We start from the raw sequence: 8,572 nt of genomic DNA on the forward strand, positions 1-8,572 counted from the left end.
GAAAAGAAATACTTGCATTGTGCATTTTGCATTTGATAAGTTTGCATGTTGATTTAGGAAAAAGTGCATTAGTGTGTGCTCTATGATCTGTGTGAAAAGATGATGTCTTTCTTTTCCCTCAGTAGTTAAGATTTTCATAAGTTGAAAGATTGAAAAGCTTGCTTATCATCTTAGACTGCATTTAGGAAGTTGTATTATACATCTCGTGGTGATCCATAAAGGCAAACTGCTAAACAAGATCAACATTAAAATGAATTGAATTTACATAACAACGCATTGAAACATAACGCAAACACATAGAGGTCTAAGCTAGAGACGTGTTCTGGCGTCGTTAAACGTGATATCTTAGCGTTGAGTGGTTGGGTGATTCCTCCACGGTGAAGCGATAAGTATCAATACGGACTTGTGCTCCCACGTACCGTCGCGTATATATTGGGAGACCCCTATAGGAATAAAGCCTTTATCCATAGGAAGCCATGTCGGCCGCCCTACTGATCGCAATGCAGTGAACACAGCATTCACGAAGATCGACCACTCGTACCGTAAAACGTATTCTGTGGTTTTGCGAAAAGTTTGGCACACCCTCTGCCTAGAACTCCAGAGTAGTTTCTTTTGGCCTTTTTCAAACTCTATAACTGAAAAAGTCCATCCGAGAATTTGTCACTTCGGGCTCGTTAAAACATCGAAGGAGACTAGAGTCATCTTTAGCTTTTTCTTGACTCTTAAAAAGTGAAAAAGCAAGTTGTGTCTAAAGCGTCGTTATAAAATTTATTTTAAACGGAACATAATCACCTCCTATTCCTGCATTGATCTGTAAGTTGAGAACATGGAACGCCCCAACCAAGGAATTCCACATGATGGAAATCCTAGTCCTTTCTCCTCTTGGGGAGAAGTTGGTGCACCCCACATGGCCACATTGTCGCTTCCAGGACTGACAATTGGCCTGCCAATTTGGCTATTCTCAACCAATGTAGTTCAGAACACCATGGTTCCTGAACAGTCGAGTCAACAGTTAGATCAGTCTAGAGCTGCCCACCAGCCTTCCACTTCCTATAACTCTTCCTCCAATCCTTCATCTTCGCAAGGTAGAGCCGGCAAAAGCCAAGCTCCCATGGAGAAGAAGGAGAAGAAGAAGAGAGAGAAGAAGAAGAAGGAGCCTAAGGCGACTGGGGGCAAGCAAAAGACATCTGACAAAAATCCACACACAGCACAGACCGGGCCTAAATCGCCATGTGTCATATGTAGAGGAGACCACTTCCATAGAGATTGTCCCTGTATTCCCCGGATACTAAGGGACTGGTCCCCTCGTTTGCACAATTCGGGAGCATCAACCTCTGATAGCCATGTTGAATGCTTACCGTCACCAGCGAAAGTGAAGGTTCAAGACAAAGAGGGGGAGCAAGATCCCCCTGCAGACTGTGTGAAGGCGATCACGCCATCCATCATTGTCCCTTCTTAGACGAAGCGAAGAGAGTTTTGGAAGATCGTCCGGTTTCACCGTTGAGACTTCCTCCTGGATACCAAAAACTCGTGCCAAGTCCTTCGTTGGTTGAGAATACAGCTGGCCCGCTCAAGTGGTCAGCTGAAGCGTTAGTCATCAAAAATGAACCTACTGAATCCAAACCGGACGAAAGTCTAAAGGTCGAAACGGCAGTTGACCCGGTTCCCCCTTCAGAAGTTTCATCTTCAAATGACACCGTCACTGAAGATTCATCTTCAAATGACACCCTCACTGAAGAGAATAAGGATGACACCATCCAGATTCTTTTCATCAACACAGACTCTGACGAGCGTCAGGGCAATGCGCCCATTCCTTTATCGCAGGAAGGAACATCGTCAGGGTCATATCCGGCCGTGTATTCGGTCCCACCACCAAGAAACCTGGTTGTGTCCTTTGATTGGAACCAACTAGGCAGACCCCGGTTGCCAGCCAGTATACCATTCAGAATCATGGTCCAAATATACAGAATGGTAATGGCGGGAACTATCATTGATGAAGGGGCATCTGTGAGTATCCTTTCCTCTATTGCTTGGAAAGCACTGGGTTCCCCGGCGCTTTTGCCTGAGATAAGAAATCTCTCGGGTTTCGATAAAGGAACCAGTCGACCATTAGGGATCCTCCCCAATGTGCCTGTTACATTGAAAGGGAAGACCGTTCAAATGAATGTGATGGTCGTTCAAGGACCCTTGGATTATAACCTACTCCTTGGACGAGACTATATATATTGCATGGGAGCCGTAGTCTCCTCACTCTTTAGAGTAATGTGTTTTCCACACGAAGGAAGAATGGTCAAGCTCGTAGACCAACTTTCATTTCCGGGATCACGCATCGCAAATAGTCACATACCAACCCTGAATGGTCTATTCAATCAAGAAATGTCTCCACCCCCAGTCCTCCTTCCCGATGAGTGCGAGTGATTCGGAAAGATGGGACTGGAACCCAGGGGGCATGCATCCTGGTCTGCTTTGGGGCAGAGAAAACCTTGGGTATAAGATAGAATTTCCGCGGGAGAATATGACTAGTCCGTACCCCGTCCGTGGTTGGAAGAGGGGTTGTTCTAGAATAGGATTCTTTTGTCAAAGTTACGTGTTTGACAACAGTCATTCACCCTTGTCTATTTCGGTAGACATTGCCGAGGAAGTGTTCAGTTTGAAAGATTAACAGAACAATCTTTGGGTAACCTGAAAGAGGTAAGCCTCACCCTTTAAAACAAATGTTTTGATGGATAAGTAGGGGCAGCCTTGAAATTGTACTTTATACCTGGGGGCATGCAAACCTTTTGGAGTGCAAGCTAGGAGTGGTTATTTATCTATTTTTTGGGTTAGCCGTTTCCGAACTTGCATAAAGAAAGGATATGGAGTAAAGCTTAGTGAAGATGAAACTCCTTAAAAAATAGAGATCTCACAGGGGACATTTCTTATCTTATGACTGGTATAATCGAGCAGTTTTAGCATAAAGTTCATGCTCATTAAAAAATAAACGCAAGATCCGAGCAGTTTTAACGCGGTCTTCATGCTCGTTAAAAAATAAATAAAAGCAGTGAGCAATGTTTCCCCCAGAGTTTAAGCTCATTTTTAAATAAAAAATGAACCTATTCCGGTAAATAACCTCTGTGATCGTAAATTTATCAGCCATAAAAACCTTGGTCGTGTTTTGCACCTGCCACCTCCACCATCATTTGGCCGATCGTTCACCTCCATATGATTGTTTACCCATTTTGAGGAACAGCTGCGAAGAGTGATTTCACTTAGCCATCCTTGTGACACTGCTGTGATAGGAAAATTCCAACCTGTACTTGGAATCTGCTGCTATCCCTGTTTATCACTCGTTCCTCAAAAGACGAGTCTTCTTTGAGCTCTTTTCAACTGACTCGTAAAATATGAAAAGTTTGCCGAGTTTTGGCCTTCCAGCTCGTTAAAGTGACCGGAAGAGCTATCCCTCCTCTAGATTTTAATCTTTTTGGACCTGAGGGATTATTGCACAAAAAGGTCGAGCGCTTGTTTTATTCGGCTCGTTAAAGTTATCGAAAACTCATCCCTTCTATATTGTTTTATACTTTTTCGGACTTAAGGGATTAGATGACGAAAAAGGAATTTTGGAGTTAACTTTCTGTACCTTTTCAGACTCTCTAAAAATGAAAAGGACCGAGTTTTCCTTGTCGTTAGACTCGTTAAAATGATTAAATAGCGACAAACTTGTCTTTAGACGAGAACAAGTTTCCCTATCGCTAGGCTCGTTAAAACATAGCGATGGGCTTGCCCGAAGGGCAGGTTATAGAACAAGCATATGTTATCCTCCTCAAGCTTGACAAAAATAAAGAGGTACTGGTCAGAAATGACTGGGGAAAATTCGGAGAACCTCAAAGCTTTAATGGTAGCAAGTCGCTCTTGAACATGACACTTTTCCTCCGTATCACATCGGGTTGGGTTGTTTCATTCACCGGTCTCATCACCATGGTCTCGCCAAACCATCCACATTTGGGGTAATGCTACCAATCCATCACATCAGTGTCGTTATATGTTCAAGAGATGTTGTTCAGAAAGAGTCAACCGTGTCCCATCCACTGCCATACGTTATCCTTCATCCACCCATGATCGCCACCCTGAATCATATGTCACAAACTGTTTTCATCTCCACTAAAATCATTAGCTCCGTTCCATGTCACTGATGTGGGATTCATTAAGGCCCTCCTTTGACGGATCGCTTCTTGTCGACTTTAGCTCATTATCCAAGAAGTTGATCTAGGAACACCCCCCTCAGTACTTTGAAGCTTGCATGCCTCAATGGCAAGTTTCTCACTTCCGGCGACAGGTATACATCAATGACCTTCGACCAGAAGATTTTGCGTGGTGTTCGACGCCAAGTCCTATATTCACACCACGTGAATTGTACTGCAGTACCTTGAGGGTCATTATCATTATCGGTGATTCCTCTCGCGCTTGTTAACGGTTTACATCATTGACCGGTAATCAAGCGATGTCTTTCCATGTTCGACTTCAGCGCAATTCTCACATGGATCGACTTGTACTTAGAGTGAAGATCGAACGAGTTTGAAGACCCCGGATCTAGTTTCATCCATCCGGGCTGCGATATATATTCAGGAAATATAAAGACATTTGACATGTACATCATTGCGGCAGATGATCATCCTACTCAAAGGATGATAATTTCAGCAGAGAATTATCTGTCTACCATCAGACGATCATCTGTTCTATGTACCAAAATGAATTTATAAAGCTGAGCATGGGAATGCCCGCCTCAGCTAGATCATGAAAGCAGAATGAAAAATAATGTATTGTATTGTATTTTATTACAGGTCACCTCTCAGCGATTGAATGAACTTCGGATCCTCCTGATAAAGCATTTCACCCGATAAACGACCTCATACTTTAGGGGGCAACTGTTATAGACATTTTTGTGCCTTACAGCATGAAGCATGAAATGTCCATAATCTAAGGGATCCAAAGTCCCTAAACATGTTGTTCCTACCCCTAGAGGAACAAGGTCAGCAAACCACAGCACTGAATATCAGTTCTCCACCTGAAAACACTCAAAGACAAGGCAATTCTGGATCATGTCAACTGCTCCACTGAGCATCTGCGCTGAATGTCAACTGCTCCACTGTCTACCTGCGCTGAATGTCAACTGCAAAGAAGGCTACCTGCACTGGGCGAGTTGGGACATGTGGCACAGTCATTCCTCAAGGTGTCAATGCCCAGGAAGCTTCCAAAATGACACTTGGATCAAGGAATTCGACTGGTGATGAGTAAGAGGGTCTAGATCTCCAAGTGGAAGCAAGAACCTCCAAGTGGACTCAAGAACTGAAGAATAACTGAAGTGAGAGAGGACACTAGTCAGCTTCATGCCAGCCTCAAGCTGACTCATCCTTTCTCCAAAACTCCTATATATAGATCTCTCTCATGAGGTCTAGGGAGGCTGGAATCTTGTGAATGTAAGGAAGTGCTGTTGGTTTGAGTATAGAACTATTGGGTGATTTGCTTTGAAGGAGGTGAAGAGGAGATTTCTTTCTGCTGGGAAGGTGATGCTGGATTGGGCCTCTTATGGTTGTATCACTTCCTGAACTTTACTTCTTCCATTAATAAAGCATTTGAGGTTCTTCTATATGCATGTGTTTCAATGGTGTATTGTTATACTTGTGTATTTGATTTATTCTAATCCTTGAATCAATTATGAATGTATGCTTCTTGTAGTTTCCCTCTCTTGCCATTTTGCAGGATCTTGGTGTAGCTGGGCCAGTGAAAGAGCAAGGCGCTGGGAGCAAGCAGCAAGGAGAGAAGATTGGATCAACCATTAGCGAAAGACATTGGTTAGTGGACCTCTTTCTCACCTATTTTACTTTCATAAAGAAGAAATCTTAGATAGCTTTGCTTTGATTGTTGCTAAGGTACTATCACCCTTAGAGTGGGATAGGGTCATTCTGTATTGGATACTTTTCCCAACAACAAACGCACCATGGACATCGCATTCCGGGGATTGATTAGACATAGTGTAGTGGCCTATCTCGATAATTTTACAGTGTTTTCCAAACAGAGATCTGATCACATACGCCACTTGAAGAAAATTTTCGAGTGATGTCTTAAGTACATAATATCTCTTAATCCTAAGAAGAGTATCTTTGTAGTGTCTGAGGGTAACCTCTTGGGTCACATCAAGAAGATTGGGATTAAAGTAAACCTAGAGAGGGTCAAATAGATAACACAAATTCCCTTCCCAATGAATAAAAAAGCTATGCAATCCTTTATGGGGAAAATCAATTTCCTCCGCAAGTTCATTTCTGATTATGCTAAGATTGTTAAACCAATACATAAGATGATAAAGAAGGATGCAATATATAGATGGGAAAAAAGGGGAAAGGGTATAGTTTCCCATATCAAACAAGTTATTGAGAAGCACCTGCATTATACAAGCCAGACTTCAACAAATATTCTTTTCTCTACACCTTTTCTTCTGAAACTTCTCTTGTTGTTGTGCTCATGCAAAATTATGATCAAAATAATGAGCGATCATTATCTTTGATGAGTTCTAGTCTTCAAGGAGCTGACCTTAATTATCCTACCATTGGTAAGAATGCTTATGCAGTCTACAAGGTGGTGAAGAAGTTTTGGCCCTATCTTTTGAAAAATCATTGTCTTATATTTGTTCCCATCCAATAGTACGATCATTGTTTGTATAGCAAGATTTAGGTGAGAGAAGAGTGAATTGGGTATCTAGTCTACAGGAATATGACTTAGAATTTAGACCAGTTCACACAATCAAGGGCCACAGTCTATGTCGACTAGCAGTAGAAGCAGTGGACATAAAGGAAGAAGAAGATCTCTCAAGTTGGGAGCAAGAAATGGAAATGTACAATGTCAAGCAAGCTTCCCCCACTACTGTCATGAGCGCCAATACCTTGAGCATGACACCGTGCTCTTCCATTTATCTACACGAAAAAAGAGGGCACTTAGAATCAAAGCATTATCCTACCAGTTGTTGCAAGGGTTAATTTTCAGAAAGCACCATAATGGAGTACTGCTCATGTGTTTGGAAGCACATGATTCAAATAAAGTATTGTGTGATATTAACGATGGACCAGTTAGGGGAAATTTTGTGGGTAACACAATAACACATAAAGTCTCACAGACCAACTTTTACTGGCCTACATTATTCAAGGATACTCATGCCTACGCCCATAAGTATTTGGTCTGTCAGAGGTATTTCGGTAGAAACAAGAAGTCAGCCACCCCATTGCAATGGAAGAACCTTTGCAATAGTGTTGCTTGGATATTATAGGAGATTCTGCATTCATCGAAGCAACATCTCTATATTCTCACTGCTACAGATTATTTCACACAATGGATAGAAGCAGTTCCACTCAAATAGGTGAATGATTAGGATGTCATAAATTTCCTTCAGCAGAACATCATTTATAGGTTTGGCATTCCTACTTCACTTGTTTTCGACAATGCAACATACTTTTCATTGCTAAGACTTTACGATTTTGCATTGGAAATTGGTATTGAATTGAAGCATTCAGCTAATTATTATGTACGGGGGGAATGGTCTTGCTGAATCCACAAATAAGAAAAACAATGTAAACTTTGAAACGGAAACTAATAGGATTACTCGTTTCCTAGAGGTAGCAAAAAAGTGATCCGATTTTCAAAAGTGGTGATGCAGAATACACATATTTTTTTTTAGCATAGTTTTTGACACTTTATTTTTTTTTATGTACATTAGTTTTTAGAATGTTAGTGATTTGCATGCTCATTATAAAAAGTGTTGATTCTGCATCAGACCTTTTTTTTAAAAGACCTATTTTTTGACTTTAAATTTTCTAATGTATTAAATGTGAATAATTATTTTCTACATTTAACAATTTTTGAAGTGCTCTTCTTCTTAATATTTTTTTTTTGTAGTGAGGTTTTTATTTTTTTGCATAGTTAAATAAGAAGGTCGATATCTTAAAGTTTCGACATTCTACATATTTATATATCGTTAGTTAATTTTTCAATGCACATCAAATAATTGTCTCTAAAAACAATAATTTTTAACAATTGACATAAAAATAACCATTTTCAACATAAATATAACTATAAAATTACACATTTTGATTATTTTTTGTTAGAAATGACATGTCAAAATCACAGTTTTTATAGGAAAAATTTAACAAAAAATGGTTAAATAATAGTTTATTTTTTATGAATTTCATGTCAAAAAATAATAATAATCACAGTTTTTTTCAAAAAATAATGATTCACATAAAAAATAAAGCGAAATCAAATAATACAAATATTGAACACATAACAACATTAATTGAATGCTTATTCTTTTCATAAAATGTCAACGTCAAAAACATTACAAGTATAACTAATTAATAGTTACAAAAAATGAGCTTGATTTCCAAGCATAACTTAAATTTAATCAACAATATCACGTAATCCAAACTCTTCATCCTTTAGATTTTCATCATTGTCTTCTCCTACAATATTTTCTGCTTCATTTTGCTCGTTTTCCTCTTCTAATGGATCTTTGATGTCTGCGAATCTCCTAATGTATGCCTTACCAATA

The sequence above is a fragment of the Pinus tabuliformis genome, chromosome 3_1, assembly GCF_031772625.1.
Source record: "Pinus tabuliformis cultivar Carrire ecotype Pingquan chromosome 3_1, CPIR1, whole genome shotgun sequence".
In the NCBI taxonomy this organism is placed as follows: domain Eukaryota; kingdom Viridiplantae; phylum Streptophyta; class Pinopsida; order Pinales; family Pinaceae; genus Pinus; species Pinus tabuliformis.